The sequence below is a fragment of the Panthera onca genome, chromosome X, assembly GCF_046562875.1.
Source record: "Panthera onca isolate mPanOnc1 chromosome X, mPanOnc1 haplotype 2, whole genome shotgun sequence".
Classification (NCBI taxonomy): Eukaryota; Metazoa; Chordata; class Mammalia; order Carnivora; family Felidae; genus Panthera; species Panthera onca.
The window spans coordinates 14,860,523-14,877,705 of NC_138357.1; the positions used below are offsets into that span (position 1 = coordinate 14,860,523).

General features: G+C 49.4%; 1 pseudogene; it reads right to left on the minus strand.

Annotated features, from left to right (window-relative positions):
* Positions 1–2,921: 2,921 nt before the first annotated feature.
* Positions 2,922–3,366, minus strand: LOC145713670 (large ribosomal subunit protein uL24 pseudogene; annotated as a pseudogene).
* Between the last annotated feature and the right edge of the window lie 13,817 nt (positions 3,367–17,183).

Consider the following 17,183-nt stretch of genomic DNA (forward strand, 5'->3'; position numbering starts at 1 on the left):
TCTTTCTTTCTTTCTTTCTTTCTTTCTTTCTTCTTTCTTTTTTTTTTGTTGTTCATTGGTGTTGCTTTAATTATTAGCAATGTGGAACATCTTTTAGAAGGTTTTGTTGACTACCCATATTTCCCCTTATGAGAGTTTTCTGTTTGTATCCTTGATCCAATTTTCTGTTGAGTTGTCTTTTTCTTTTTTTCCATGTTTATTTATTTATTTTTATTATTATTATTTTTAATATGAAATTTATTGGCAAATTGGTTTCCATCCTTACTGAGTATTTCTTACGGTAGCGTTCTAAGTGTCGCAGGTAGTAAAACAACATTTCTTAGACATTAAAATAATCACTGAGCAATTCAGTTCGACCTAAAAGCAGATGTTTGTTTGGTACCTGTTACGAACAAGGCAAACACTACTAGGTTGTATGGGGCAAAGGTAGGTAGCCGTTGCAGAATCTGAAAAAATGTTGATGCAAACAGCGAGGCCCCGGGCCGGTAACAGCCTCGTGTCCTTACAAAAACTACGCCTTGTTAGACTAATCAGATGCCCTTTTGTGACCGAGGGCTCCGCCTGTTAGGTCAAGTGGCTATTGTGGCTGTCACCTAGCCTGGATGTCTCCCGGCTTTTGATTCGGCCTGCAAGGTCACCTCGTGTCCGCCGGGAAGATAGGCTCTGGCCCCACTTCTTTGTTGGCTGCGCTCCAAACTCCTCGAGGACGTGAGCCGCCGCTCTTCCTTCTGGGGTTCCGAAGTGCCCAGCACCCAGTAATCGTGCCTGCTCAGTGACAGAATAGAGGGCCCACGAGGCTGGGTTGCTAAGCAATAGGCATAGATTTCCATCTGTGTAGCTCCCTCGCTCTCTCTCTCTCTGCATCAAGACCGGGGCTCGGACGTGAGTTAACCAATAAAAGGCAGCAGAAATGACCCCAAGCTAGTTCTGGGTTCTAAGATCTGGCTGGCTTTGGTTCCGTGCGGGCGGAACGTTTGAGCCACCATGGGAGACGCTACAGAAACCATGTGGAGAGAGAGAAGCTTTCGGGCTACGTGGAGAGCAAGAGAGTCCCAGCCGTGCTGACGCGTGAGCTGAGCCTAGCCCCTGGTTGCTCCGATGGCTGAAGAAACCACTGTCAAGACTGGCCGAAGAACCACCCAGATGAGCCCAGTCCTAATTGAAAAACCACGAGCGAATCAAGTGGGTGTTACCCGGCGACAGACGAGCGAGGCGCTTCACACACAACATCAGGAGGACTGGGGCTGTGCACGGTTGGGGCGCTGCTCGAGTAGACTGTGACTTTCAATCTCCACGTAACGCAGGGCAGTAGAGTTGATGTTGAGTTATATAAAGCAGGCTCAGGCGTTAGGAGTCTTATGTCACCATGAAAGGATATTTACGGGGGCGCCTGCGTGGCTCAGTCGGTTGAGCGTCTGACTCCTGATTTCAGCTCAGGTCATGATCTCACAGTCGTGAGATGGGGCCCCGTGCACTGGGCGTGGAGCCTGCTTAAGATTCTCTCTCTTCCTCTGCTCCCCCCTCAACTTGAGCTCTCGCTCTCTTTCTCTCAATCTCTCTGGAAAAAAAAAAAAAAAAAAAAAAGGATATTTACGAAGACTCCCACCTACAATTTAAAGGCCGCGGTACCCAGCTCACGAAATAAAACAGGAGAAATATAGTTGAAGCCCCCTGTGTACGCCTCCGTGATCACATTTATCTCTCTTCTTCCCACTCTGGAGAGGTGACTCTTTTCTCGAATTTGGTGTTTACCATTCCCATGCGTGTCTTTATAATTTTGCTGCGGGCTTTCTGTCTGCACAACACGTGCCTGTATGAATCCCTGAGTAATACAGCGTATTTTTCCCAGGGTCTTAAACGTTCTGGAGACGTGTTCACACTATAGGCTTCGTACCGCAGGTGGCTTTTTGGCCAAAATTAGGTTTTTGAGATGCATCCACGTTGGGAAGTGTAGCTTAAGTTTATTCACGTCCGCTGCTGCATAGTATCCTTTTGTGTAAACTTACTACAATTGTTCAGCCATCCTCCTGTCAGTGGACTTTTTCTCCCCGGTTCTGTGCTCGCACAGTGTCGTAGGGGACAACATTGTACGTGTCTTCTTAGAGATGTCAAGAAGCGTGCTTCCTGCCTCCCGTGCCGTGAACCTCTGTTACCAGATAGAGCTAAAGCATCCTGCACATTTACAATTCCGTTTGCAATGTCTGAAAAGATCGACTTCTCTGTCTCCTTGCCATGTTTCACATTGCCAGACGCTAATATTTTTGCCAATCGGATCATGGGCCGCAATGTATCTTTTGTGGTCTTCCTTCATATTTCCATGGTAACTAGGGAGCATTGTTTCCTGTATTTACTCGCCATCCAGGTTTCCTCTTCTGCGAATGACTTCATCAAATCCTATGCCCGTTTTTCTTTTGGGTCATTAGCTTTCTTTTAATTGATTTCAGGGGGATCTTTATTCTTATACGCTAATCTTTGTCGGTTCTTTGTAGCGGGACATAGAACATAGACAAGTTTGTTTATCCTGTTCAACAGAGGCTTAGGAAGGTACAGCAATGTTCTCAATCTCACACGGCTAAGGATTAGCAAAGCCAGGATTTCAGTCCAAGTCTGACCACATTTGAACATAAAATACAGTAGCTGGATTCCATTGGCCTACATTTAGTCTTTATTAGTAAAAACAAGCCTTTGAAATAGATGCTTCTGAGATCACCGGAATTGTTCCTCTTGGAATCTCTTAATCTTGGAAAGTTCAACTTGATATCTTAAGACACGAAAGGGAGCAAGAAAGAAATTCAAACATCATTTATTCTCAGGTCCGTGTAACTCCTTGGATTTGTGTTTTTCATAATTCTTTTTTTTTTGTTTCATTCTAACAGTTTTTATTTAATGTCGTGTAGAAGATTACTTTATTCCCACATCTTCTCGATTGTTTCTTCCTTCTATTTGCCCTTTTCCTTTCCTACTTGGCGAGATTTGGCTTTGCGTTCAAGGATCTTTTTGCGGCCTTTGTCCAGCTTTGGTGTAGTCATAACCACCTTGCTGGGGTGGATGCCCACGTGGCCAGTTGTGCCATTGGCCTTCTCTCGCTGTACTCGTTCGGTGTAGATGACGTATTTCTTCCTGTAAACCTGGACCACTTTGCCAATTTGCTGACCCTTGTAGTGTCCTCGCACAACGTGTACTTCATCGTCCTTCCGGATGCCCGTGGATCGAACGTTGTACTTCTGTCGCAGCTCTTTGGGAAGAGGGGAAGACATGATCTTCCTGCGAATGTGGGAAGCTGCGTTGAAATGCCTCTTACGGTTCTTGCTCCGGTCCGAGGTCACAAACGGATTGAACTTCATGTTGGCCGCTGTAGCTCCGGCGATGGCCACCGGTGTTTTGCAGCATTCTTAAAATGCGACTCACGTACACAGACACACGAACATACCCGCACGTAACGAGACATTTCCTGGCACCAAATAATAGAACCTTGAGGGTTATAGATACGATGAAACAGAACAGTTAGTACTGAGTGATTAATTTACATGACGAATGTTTTACATTGTAGCACAGCTTGTCCAGTTGATTTAACTATAAAAGTCAGACGAAACCAAAATCCCTGTGAAAACAAGAATCCACAGATCCCCTAAAACTGTGGATTTGAGAAGCAATACCTAGACGAACATAGCAGCTGAAAAACAAACGAAAACAAGAAGTGTCTGGCTTGGCATGGAATTGTGGAGAAAGAGGAGTTTTTCCTAAGGAATAGTTGATTTGTAATAATCCTGAGGATCTGCTACAGCTCAGATGCCATCCGTGTCCCCCTGGAGCTTAGTAGCGAGGAGGAAGGGACCAGCCATTAAATAATCTCCTTCTGAGGCCCCTGGGCACATTACAGTTGGATAGATGCTACGAAGGAGAAAATGGAATACATCAGCGACGTGGAAAAGGAACGTTTTCCAGGAGAGTGAGGTGTCTGATGTCAGTCTGGCCCGGTGGGTGGACAATCCGCAAGAACGGGCTGGAAGGGAAAGAGCCAACGGGACCTAAATCGGGGGAAAGGGAATTAGTACGGTGACGTGCTGTCTAAGCCACAGAGTGAGAGAAGTACAAGACGAGTCAGGGGAAGAGACGGAGAGGGTGCCCGTAGATTTGCTTACTCCTCTCCCTGTAAGGGAGGCATTAATTACTAGAGAAGAGCCAAAGAGCTCACTGAAGAAGAAAGCGAGGCTCTCAAGAGGTGGCACTCACGGAGCTAAGGCGGGTGAGCCGGGAGCCATGAGGGGCAGGCTGTTGGAAGGGTGGACAGGTTGCAGACGGGGGCTTTCCGAACAGGGCCCCGGGGACGCAGGGAGCCCACTCGACTCAGGGCAGGTCCCCCTGAGCGCCTTAGAAAAGGGGAGGAGCTTCGGGGTGAATGGGGGGCCATGACCAGATGGGAAAGACGAGTGCGAACTCATCTGCGCCTTTAATAGAGGAGTCGTCTGACTTGAGCCCGAATAAACTCGCCAAGTTTCTTGATTCACAGGGGGCACAGCTTTTTCATTTTCGTGCCAAAAGACCATCTCCTAGGATATGGAGACCATCTGTGTCAAGGAGCAAAGCCCCTAAAGATGATTTCAATGTAAAATGTGGCGTGACGGGGGCCATATTGTCTGACACTGTCCAACCCCTTTCGTATTTCAAAAGTTAAGCACAAAGGAAGTAAAAAACTGCCAGCAACAATGAACCAGAATTCCCAGACAGCTCCAGGGGAGAGAGAAGGCTTTGACAGAATTAAGACAAGTCAGCATGGATGCGCACAGAGGTGTCTGAAATCACTAAGTGTGGGGTTGGCAACGAGCGAAGGAAGACGGCCAGCTCAGTGAGCAGCCACGGCCACGGGCCCCACGCTGGCCCAGCTCCTTGCCACTGAGGATCACGGTGGGAAGAAGAGACCCCCCTCCCCGCTCACACACAGGCTACCACTTGGCACGAGCTCCTGGCCCACGGCCTCTGCGGTCGCCACAATGAATTCTGCTCCCGCGCTTGCTCGGCTGGGCGTGGTGATCCCAAGTTCTTGATCAGCAAACTCTTGCTTTTCGGTGGCTGTGAGTTCATGGTTGCTGCAGCCGGAGAAGGGTGCCCGGAAACTCGTCACGCCGCTCTCTATGTGTTGGACGCTTTCCACTAATAGGAGGGAAGAAAAGGAAACTCTTGTCCATTCACCTGTCTTCATGCCAAGGACGCTCCTGATGCCTTCGAAGAGCACAACCGTATCCCGTGTGTACCTGGGGGCAAGCTTAAAATTGAGAGGCTGGGCCAAGAGTTAGCTGGGAAAAGCTAGCAAATGGGCCTTCCTCTCCCGACAAATACGCCTTTGCGACAATCGGAAAGGCCAGGCTGGAATTTAAAATTCTCGTGCTCCTTGGAACTCTGGGCTGGAACACGGCCACACAGGGGGAGCCAGTCTCTGACCTAGAGCCTGTCCCTCGCCCCTCCCTCGCCCGGGGACTGGGCCTCACCTCGGCAGGTCCAGAATTCCTCAGAAGCCCCCACAAACAGCCGTTCCTCTATCACGCCTCAGACCTAGGGCGCTCACGCTGTCCCTCTCAGGCCCCCGAAGTGAGTTTGGAGTCACTCGGGCAGGAATTTCCGGGGTCCCGGGTTCTCTGTGTTTGGTCCAGAAGCTGGGTGGTGGGAGGCCAGGCTCCGGGGATGGAGGCGGGGGACGGGGGGGACGCCTTCCCTCGGCCCTGCAGATTCCTTGCCCCGTGGGAGGGACACGGCTAGAGAATGGCCAGAGCAGTTCTGGCCCAAAGCGGTGGAAAGCTCCCAGGTGAGGACACAGGCCATTCCCTGCGAGCCTGCAGGCGAGCAACGCTTTTCGAACCCCTGCGTTTCCGATCTGCAAAATGGGGATGATGACAGGACCCAACTTAGCAGGTAGGATTGAGGGCTACACGAGACAACACGTGCCAACAGCTGTTAGAACAGCGCCTGGCGCGTTGTAACTGCTCAGCGGATGACAGACCTTGCCTTTGGAGGCAAGCTGGTAAGAAGGACGTAGAAGCGGCTTCAGCACGTCCCGAAAACACGTTAACGAGCAAATCTTTCTCGTAAGTGTGTAGATAAGAACCGTTCGTCTCGAAAGCTTTGACTTTGTGCGTGCCGAGCCGAAGCCTGCCACCGGCGTTGGGTGAGCCCAGTCACCGGGCATCAGGAGCGAAGAAGAATCCTTTGCCTTCTCCTCAGGGAGGATGAATACCTTTCTTGCCACCTCCTACCCTTCGGTGGCAGTGGTTTGCCCGCAACCCTTCCGCGTGAATAACGGGGCTCACCGCAGTTCGTTAGCGACAGGTCGGAAGGTTCGAGGGGTCACCGACCCCGGTTGGAGGTAATACACCTGCCTCCCCGGGTTACCGGTGGTGTAAAGGCTCATGCCCCAACTCCGCTACTTACCCACCGTGGGACGCCGGGCAAACGTCCTCTCTTCTCCGTCTCGGGAGTACGGGGACCGTGATGCCGAAAATCCTACTTCACGGGGTTGGTGCAGGAGTGAAGTGAAAACACATAACGTGCTTCGAAGGAGCCCATAGTAAGCCATATGTAAATACGATGTGCACACCAGTATAAGGAATCCTGGCCGGAAGCTTGCTACCCCTCCAACAACCACCCACGAACACCTGCAGAATCAGGGGGGTTTCGCCGCACTCAGGGAGTTTTAGGCTTAATCAGCATCGTGGTAATTGTCAATACTTTCTGAATTTTTCTTGCAGGTGAGGCGCCGTTCTACGTTTTTGGCCACAAGCACCAGCTCACGTTCTCCTCACGCCAAGCCCCGAAGACGGGACCGTTAGGCCCCCCTCCCTTTGACAGAGGCCAGAGACACGGGGCAGAGAGGGGAAGTCACTTGAGCAGGGTCACGGAGCTAGTTGCGGAGGAAGCCAGATTCCAAATCCATGCCTGCCGAGCCGCTCAAGCAGAACGTTCGCTATTTCTCTGGTGCCGGCGGGGACAGATGTGAGTTACTGACAACGCACTGACTACTTCTGTCAGATCCACTGTGCTGCTCTCAGGAAGGGAGCTCAGAGAAACGGGGCAAAGGAGGTGGAGATGTGAGGAGGCAGTTTTCCCCGCTTGGGGGCAATTTCTGGCTCGTAGACTGCTACCTTGTCACTGTGTCCTCACGTGGTCGAAGGTGGGAAGAGGGCTCTCTGGGGTCTCGTAGATAAGGGCAGTACTCCTACTCGTGAGGGCTGCACCTCATGGCCTAATCCCCTCCCAAAGGCCCACCTCTTCATATCATCACGTCGGGGGTTAGGATTTCAACATATGAACTCTGGGGGACACAAAACATTCAGTCCATCGTGGATCCCTTGTGGCTACAGGATGTGGTTGTGACCACCCAGTAATAAGTGCGGTATCGGGTGTGGGCTGTGGCAGGTGGCCTCCTTCTTTTTCAACCACTCGGGTATTTGGAGGCAAGAAGGCTGATTCACCCAAGAGAATGCCTTGCCAACACGGGTCTTCTTCCCCGGCCGGATAGATCTTCATTTGCCTTTCCCGCTTTGGAACTGTATCCAGGGGGTCGTTGGCAACGGATGGGTTCAAAGGTGGCGATGTGCCTTGTACCCAGCAGGGTTACTAGAAGGGGGTCCTCACGGAACAGCAGGACCGGATGCCAGGTGCCTAAGGGGGGGGGGGTAGCTGTCTGGGACTCCATCCAGTGGAAATGGGTAGCCTGCTTCCGATCCAAGAGAACCGTAAATGGCTTGGACTGGAGGGGAGACTGGAGATCACTGAGACGAACGTCATTCCCACACTAAAAAACTGAGACACGGAGGCCGCAAGAGCGGGACTCACTTTTGTAAGGTCACACAGCAAGCTTCCCTCTACTTCCGTGTGCCGTGGTGAGTGTCTTCCTATTTGCATCTACTGCGGGGTGCCCTGGGACAAACTCCTTCTGGCATATTTATCAGCTGTGTGAGGTCTACACAATGAGATGTTTTCTTTCACGTAAAACTAATGTTGCCTCACCAGTTAACATTGAAGTCCCCAGAACGGTCATTTCCTCACTAGGATACTTTTGCTACAAGCTTTTCATGAATCCGATCATAAATTCAGCAATGTTATTGAGCGGCTTGCTTAAGTCTTCGGGCACCACAGGGGACTGGAGGCACTGTCTGTTTTTATGACCAAAAGAAAGAGAAACACATAACAAGCTAAAGAAGCTCAGCTTAAAAATTGGTTTTGCTCCGTATAGCGTAAGAAACTCGTTTCGTCATTCATTCGCCCAACAAATGCGTATTGAGCACCGACTGGGGGCGAGGCACCACACGAGGACTTGAGGGGCTAGCACGGGGAATCATTCACTTAGCAAACACCGAACGCCCATTTCTTTTCAAGGGGCTCACTGCCCAATAAACAACTTAGCAACCAACCTCCCCGATGCAGAAAGTAAGGGCCATAAACGATGCGCGAACAAAGTTCAGAGAAGGAAAGAGTCATGTCTGGTGAGACCAGGGAAATCTTCCTGGACGAGGTGACATCGGACTGGCTCTTGAGTGTAGGTAGGATCTGGAGCTGCACAAATGGTTCTGAAGGACATTCAGGGTGGGGGACGCGGGGTGTTCAGAGGTGTTGGGAGACACGGGGTCTTAGAGCTTGGTTAGAGTACGGGTTTCAGTAGCTTGGTTGCTGCACTTGCTTCAGGGGGAGGCTAGAGGGAAGGTGGAAGGTCACATGGGCAGAATCCTAGCATGCCTGCCCCGGTTTCCACCAAAGCACCTCTGCCTTAATCCATTTTCTACATCACAGGTCCACACAAGATCTTATTTGAGGGGGCAAACAAGGGTTCCGCTGACACAAACAAAAACTTAAAACAACTGGACCAGAACACAGATAGAATGCCTGGCAAGAAAATGTCGGAGGCAAGACTGGAAAAGTTAGGCCGGGCCCTGAGCGAGAAGGACCTTGATAATGAACCCCTGGGGAACTTCAATCAGAGAAAAAGGATGAGATTCATGACTGCAGGGGGGCAGAGTAGACTGGGGCAGGCAGACGGGAGGGAAAGGCATCGATCAGTTCCTTAGCGGGTCAAGGAGCCTGGATCCCTACCAGGCACTGTCGTGGGTACCGGGGCTATGATGGTTAACCCCACACAAAAAGCCTTGCCCTCACAGAATTTATGTTCTAGAAGGAGGCGGCGGAAACAAACAAGTGAAGAGGTGAGTGGTGAGATACATAGATAAAGCAGGGTGAAGGGACAGAGAGTGAGAGGGTCCCATCTGATGTAGGTCGGTCAGGGAAGGCCTCCCGGAAGCAGCGACATCTGGGTGAAGACCTGAATTGAACTATGGGGCTACACGGGCCCGGGAGGCAGCGAGTTTCCTGAGGTCGGCGTGTTAAAGGACCGGCAGGGAGGTGGCCGCAGCCAAGCGAGCAACGGAGAAAGTGTTAGAAGATCAGGTCGGAGAGGTCGCGAATACGGGAACATGAGGGCCTTATAGGTCATGCCAGGGGCTATGGATTTTATTTGAAGTGTGCCGAGAAGCTCTTGGAAGATTTTGAGCAGATGCGTGACATGATGTGACCTATAGTTTTAAAGTGATCACTCTGGCTGCTCTGTGGATTATACACTAAGGGGGGCAAGGGTGGTTTGTTCTGCGGCAATAGAGACCAGCAACTCTGTGTGTGTGTGTGTCTGTGTGTGTGTGCACGCGCGCGCGCTCGATTCTGATCTGCTGGCCTTTTGGTCTGTCTGGGGAGTCAGTACAACACTGTTCTTGCCGCTCTGGCTTTGTCGTACGCCTTCGTATCTGCCAGGGTGACACCGAAGTATTCGTATGGGTAGAACTGAATCATATAAACCATCATGGTGCCCTTTATTTTATTTTCTATTTTTTAATGTTTATTTTTGAATGAGAGAGAGAGAGAGAGAGCGAGCGAGCGGGGAGGAGGCACAAACTCACAAACTGCAAGATCATGACCTGAGCCGAAGTCGGACGCGTAACCGGCTGAGCCACCCAGGCGCCCCAATTTTATTTTATTTATAAGTTTTATTATTATTATTATTATTATTTTCTTTTTCTTTATTTTTTAGAGAGAGAGTATATGAGCAGGGGGGAGGGCAGAGGGAGAGAGAATCTATTTTTTTTTTATTTTTAAAAAGTTGATTTATTTTGAGAGAGAGAGAGAGAGTGTGCGCAAACAGGGGAGGGGCAGAGAGAGAATCCCAAGCAGGCTCCACGCCGTCAGCACGGAGCTCCAAGCGGGGCTTGAACTCACAACGGCAAGATCATAACCTGAGCCAAAACCAAGAGTTGGACGCTCAACCAACTGAGCCACCTAGCTGCCCTGAGAGAGAGAGAATCTTAAGCACACTCCACTCTCAGCACGGAGCCCAACGTGGGGCTTGATCTCACAACCCTGGGATCATGACCTGAGTCAAAATCAAGAGGCGGACACTCAACCGACTGAGCCTCCCAGACACCCCCTCCCTCGAATCTTGATTCCATCCGCTTGGCATTTTGTTCCTGTCCCTTACCTTACTACACCTTGTCTGAGTCATTTGTGTACCCGCCCTTAAGGTCTTGAGAGGAAGCCTTGGCCCTTACTGCTTTCAGTCCCCCTATCACCCAAAACAGTGCATGCAGCAGGTGCTTGATAATTGCCTGGTGAGCTAAATTTGGTGGACCAACTTCGTTGTTCTGTTTACTCCCATCAGGTTCCTTATTCCCAGGCAGAATGAGATCTGCATCTAGGATCCAGTGGAAACCATGTTGTCTCAAAATGTTGGGTATGGGATAGAGGTGTCCAATCGCCACGTGGTACGCCTGAAACTAACATTAACAGTGTGCGTCGACCGTATTTTAGTTACGGAAAAATCGTTGGGTACAAATTCTCCCTCCCGTCACTTGCTCTCTTTTTCTTTTTTCAAGAAACTTGTTTACTGATAGAACTCGGGTCCTATTAGACCCATGACCGATTGAAATGCGTTTTCTTTGAATGCCTGTTTGAAGTGTTTCGCGCCCAGCGTTTCCGTGCCCTCTGGACTTAGCGTTAGTGGCGGGACAGTTCGACGGTGAATGTAAACCGATTTCTTGACTTCCTCTTGATCAAACAGCCGAGGGACCGACCGGCTTGTTTTGGCATCCAGGAGGGCTGGCCAGAGGTGAGCGACTAAAGACAGACACGTGGGGTCAGGGGATAACCCTAATGACTGCTTTCTTGCTTAAAGATGACATCCTGGGCTGTTAGTGAGTATAACTGCTGCTTTTGCGGGACGCAGAGGGCCTGGTAGTGTATCTGGTGAGATGAAATAGCGAGCTATGCCGTCATGGGGCTTCATTACATTTTATGAAATAGAGCAGCTCATCTTCAGCTTGTACTATGTTTCTTTTGAGAATCACAGAGATCAGATTGAAAATGAGGTAGGCGCGCCCGGGTGGCTCCGGCGGTTAAGCGTCCGACTCTTGAGTTTGGCTCAGGGCACGATCTCATGGGTCTTGGGTTCCAGCTGCTCATCGGGCTCCACGCTGACAGCATGGAGACTGCTTGGGATTCTCCCTCTCTCTCTGTCCTTCCTCCGCGCACATTCTCCCTGTCTCCCCCCAGATAAGTAAACTTCAAAAAAAAAAAGGAAATGAGGTGAATTGGATGGCACCTTCGGACACGGTCATAAGACTGGAAATTTGGGGACAGGATGCTAGAGAGGAAAGGAGCCTTGACCTTAGACAAGTACATCCCCCTTAGCTCTTTATTCTTCACTGGCAAATACCACCCACCTTGCACGCTACCTGTCAGAATTAAATGAAAGTCCCTAACAGTCCTGGCACATAACCATATACACAAGAAGTGAATTCCTTTCTTTCTTTCTTTCTTTCTTTCTTTCTTTCTTTCTTTCTTTCTTTCTTTCACAAAGATGCTCACTCTCCAAAGAAATATTTAAATTTTTTAATGTTAATTTATTTTTGACAGAGAGAGAGAGAGACAGAGCGTGAGCAGGGGAGGGGGGCAGAGAGAGAGGGAGACACAGATTCCGAAGCAGGCTCCAGACCCTGAGCTGTCAGCACAGAGCCGGACACGGGGCTCAAACTCACAGACCGCACGCGAGATCACGACCTGAGCCGAAGTCGGACGCTCAACTGACTGAGCCACCCGGGCGCTCCTCTCCAAATAAATATTTAGAGAGAGGGACAAACCCATCCATTTCCTAAGTGCATCCTGCATCCTGTAAAGGAAGACGGCATGCGTTCCTGAGTGCATCAGAGTAGCCTATGTTCTAGGCCCCTGGCTACTGAAAGTGTGGGGCTTTGGACCAGAAGCATTCATATCACCAGGGAGCTTGTAAGACATTTCAATCTCAGACCCTTCCCAGACCCACAGAATCCAAATGTGCCCTTTAGCCATGTCCCCGGGTGAGTCACTTAAACATTAAACTCAGAGCTTAAAATAAAAACAGCCACCCTCATTAGCTTCTTTCAACAAGGCAGAGTTTAAATTATGTCTTAAACGAATTCATTTGGCTCGTCAAGGTTACAGGTATGTTATTTTACATAAAGTCCAAGGTTAGGAGAGTGGTGGATCGCAGCATCTCCTAAAAGACCTTTCACCGCCAAAGGTAGGAATGTAATAGTTCGCCTGCTGGGACTAATTTCCAAAGAGGTGGAACTCCCCAGCAGCACAGTTTTTTAGCCAAGCAAATTGGATAGCTTCCGTCTTTAAAAGGAAATCTTTATGGGCCAATATGTTTCATTTGCCTCTCTACATGTTGGGCTACTTTTAGTCACAATCAGGGCATAAAATGCCTGTTCAAAGATTAGGAGCTGTGGGACTTTGCCATTAGGGAAAAGCTGTTCTTTATGGCCACCTGTGCAGGCGGACAAAGTAGCTTTCATTTATTTAATGTATTTTCCAACTTTACTTAGCCCTCTGTCCGTTTCAATCCTGAGTGGCATAAAATAAAAAATAATAGGAGAAATGTAGAAAAGTATGATGTTATCGGACGGGACCGTTTCTGGTGATTAAGCTTAGCAATGAACTAACTTTATCAATTTTTGTCAACCAAGGAATAATGGGTTGATGAGAAGACCAAACGAACAGACACGTAGGAAACAGCTGCTGCTAGTTCAGGGGTTAGCTATCATCTTAAAGCTGGTGAGTCCAAACATTACGTAAGTAGCACCCCGCTCTCCTCGAGAAAGCAGTCCCGAAAGTACGTGCAAAATTCCCCTGTATCAAAGTCAACCCGTAGACTCACATGTTATTGGGGACGTGGGAGGGAGTTGATTCCCAGAGAATTAAAAAGTAATATGAAAATCCTGAATTGTACCTTACGTTTTAGTCATAATATTCAAAAAGGCATCTTCGTAATTTTACGTACGTTCCGTAATTGTAATCCTTCTGTTCACACTTGAAGATAGAAATGCCTTAAGCCCAACGAAAATCCAATCGCAGCTAAATATGTGCCGTGTTACAGCACATCCAATGATTTCCGTGTTTGTCTCAGTTAAGTTCGAGGTGGTGTTTCCTGTCATTAGTATGAATCCTTTAGTTTTTCTGCATTTCCATGTGTTCTTATAAGGAAGAGTAAAATACAACATTCTAAAATGTCCCCACCAGACACCGCTGAGCATGCGGGCCAAGCTCTTTTAAGCCATTGCGCAGGCTTAGCACACAGTAAGCCTTCAACAAAATGCCTACTGAATTGATGACACTGGCAACATTATAGGGGATGCCAAAACAAAACAAAGAAAACCCCCAAACACCCAGCCTTTTCAGGGGCAAAGATCAGCCATCAGTTCTTAATGCCACAGACAAATCAACCTGGTAACTGGGTTTTTCACCTGCTCGCATTTGTGCTGGTATAGAAACTTACCGTGAGTTGCACATCTAATACCTAAACGAAGCCATTTAAGGAAGGAGAGTAAGGAGCGGTGGAAATGTGCTCATATTCCAAAAGAATGGCCATAGCTTTTTCAGAGGTGGATTGTTGGACAGCTGGTAATTAGATCAAGTGGACAAGGGTTGACGGCATTGAGTGTTTAGCACCGGGCTGGGCTTGGTGGTGAGGGTAGAGAAGAAATAGTAGAATATAAAACAGTAATTCCAGTAATTGACCCACGTTGCCAGACAGACAAATCTCACAAATGGGAAACAATCAGAGAACGATAGGATTAGGTCGCAGTACCAGAGAAGAGACATCAATGCCAAAGCAGTGCACGCACATCAAAATTAGCTTTATGGCTCCCCCAAGTATGGTAGTCTACGCCGTGGCCAGAGATGTCCCATATAATAGCATCCCTTCAGTATGCCGAGGATATGCAGCTATGGGTCCAAATCCATCACAACAAAGAGAATTCAAATGGCATTATCATTCTGTAACTAGAAAGACCATCAGTCAAGAGGAATCAGTTGTGCCTGCCAATTTTCAGCGCTGTTCATTTCAGAATCCTATTACGGCAGTGTAAAGGCAACCCAACGAGCCAGCTTTGTTTTGGTTCTCCTGGGATTTGGGTCCAGCATCACCTGTGGCAAGCCCAGCCCAGCCACAGGGAAGGGTCTAAATGCTGAAAGGTGCCGAAGGGCAAGACATCTTGGTGATTTTTGTGCACTTGGATCACCCTGGAGCTGGCTGAGTCTCTCCTCCCTTTTCCTTTTCCGAGCGTGATGTGGGAGGCTGCCTCTTCCTTTCTTTGCATAAATCATCATCATGCAACATTACCTGCCCTGACTGTCAGCAGATGATTTTGAGTTTTGGATTTGACAACCTTGGCAGGGTCTGCATAGGACTACGGGAATGAATGGGGACAGGAGTCCGTCTAAAAGCGGAGGGCAATGTGAGCTTTTCCCTGGCCTGGGCGCCGAACAAACCATAAAGACCAGTCCAGATTAGGGGCTAACCGGAAGCCGCCACCGCTGGCTTGTAGACCGACGCTGTCCGGCCCGGTAGCCACTAGTCCCATGTGCTTATCAGGCACTTGAACTGTGGCTAGGTGTCTTTCTTTTAGCGTTTTATTTTATTTTTTTTGAGAGACAGAGACAGAGACAGAGACAGAGACAGAGAGCATGAGCGGGGCGGGGCAGAGAGGGAGACAGACTCCGAAGCAGGCTCCAGGCTCCGAGCCGTCAGCACTGAGCCCGACGTGGGGCTTGCACCCACGCGAATCGCAAGATCATGACCTGAGCCAAAGTCGGACGTTCAACCGACTGAGCCCCCCGGGGGGCCCCAAACCGTGGCTACTTTGAATTGAGACGTGCTGTAAGGGTAAAAGACACACCCAAGATTGAAGAGTGAGTTATGAAAAAAAAGACGTAAATGTTCTCATCAATCATTTTATATAGGTTTTATGCTGAAATGATGATATTTTGGATATATTTCAACGAAACATATTATGATAGTTAATTTCAGCGGGGGGGTTTTTTTTCCCCACTTTCTTTTTAAATGGGGCTACTGGAAAAATCCAAATTCTGTATGTGGCCTGCGTTACGTTTCTCCTGGCAGCTGCCGCTGGTGGGAAACGCTGTGTTGCCAAATGACGCTCGAAGGAGGTGGGAAAAAAAAAAACAAAAAAACTTTCAGTTCATCTTCAGATGCCCAAATAAATCTTGCCCCCCCATCTGCAACAAAAATATTACAGTAATAAAACATTTCTGCAATTACTGATCAAATACAATACAGCTAAATTCCACCTCCAGCATATCATTTTGATAATGGGTATGGAAATTATCCATTCAATAGCTATTCAAAAATAACTCAGGAAGATTGGTTACTAGATACTTCACAGACCTTCAGAATAATCCTTTCTAATCAGGCTGGGGAGCGTTCGGCAGGCGCGGCGCGCCGTGGACGAAATAGCCTTTTGGGGGGCTGCGGGGCCGCAGGCTTGCCCCTTCTCCCGCTGGCTGTCCGGGAGGTGACGTCGCCAGCAGCCGGAATGGCCCGGACAGTTCTGCTGCGGGCCGAGCCGCTGCCCAGCTACCCACCGACGCTCCGTGCAGACAGCTGTGCGTGCAAGTTAAGTGAGGCGCCTCAGTACTTATCAATCAGGAATCAGCAGGGCTTCCGGAGTCGTCCTCATTAAATTTAAAGTATATTCTCTCCCCAGCAGCAAACGTCTCCATTGCCATCCATTTCTGCGCGGCCAATTTTAGGCAATCAGACAGTGTTGCCTTCATCACTGTCTCCGAACAGATTTCCAGCTAGTCGCGGCCTCGAAGCCTTTTCTTTCTTTCTTTTCTTCTTTTTTTTTTTCTTTTTTTTTTTTTTTTTCATGTTGACTTATTTTGGGGAGAGAGGGAGAGGGAGAGAGAGAGAATCCCCAAGCAGGCTCCACACGTGCGGGGCTCGAACTTACACTGTGAGATCACGACCTGAGCCGAGACCTGGAGTCCGACGCGTAACCGACTGGGCCCCCCAGACGCCCGGCTAAGCCTTTCCGGATCCTTTTGTCTTCTCCCTGCCCTTCTCAGGGCAGGGTGTTCTTGTCCATAAAATATGCCACTCCTACCTGTCCCAGCAGAAACGCTCCTTCATCGGTCTTCCTTTCCGGGTCCCCCGGGTCCCAGCTCTCCGGACCTGGTAAATGCTTCAGGCTTGGTGGCCACGTGCTCACTTAAGAAGGCCACGTGGCGGGGCGCCTGGGTGGCGCAGTCGGTTAAGCGTCCGACTTCAGCCAGGTCACGGTCTCGCGGTCCGTGAGTTCGAGCCCCGCGTCGGGCTCTGGGCTGATGGCTCGGATCCCGGAGCCTGCTTCGGATTCTGTGTCTCCCTCCCTCTCTGCCCCTCCCTCACTCACACTCTGTCTCTGTCTCTCTCAAAAATAAATAAACACTAAAAAATGTTTTAAAAACATAGAAATAGGGGCGCCTGGGTGGCCCAGTCGGTTAAGCGTCAGACTTTTTTTTTTTAAGTTTTTCTTTTCTTTATGTATTTTGAGAGACAGAGAGCATGCTGAAGGGGCAGAGAGAGAGAGGGAGGGAGAGAGAATCACAAGCAGGCTCCCCACTCTCAGCGTGGAGCCCGACTCGGGGCTCAAACTCACGAACCGTGAGATCACGGCCTAGGCCGAAATTGAGAGTGGGACGCTTAACCGACTGAGCCACCCAGGCGCCCCAAGTGTCGGACTCTTGATGTCGACTCGGGTCATGATCTCACAATCTGTGCAGTCAAGCCCTGAGTCGGGCTCTGTGCTGAGAGGGCGGAGCCTGCTTGGGAT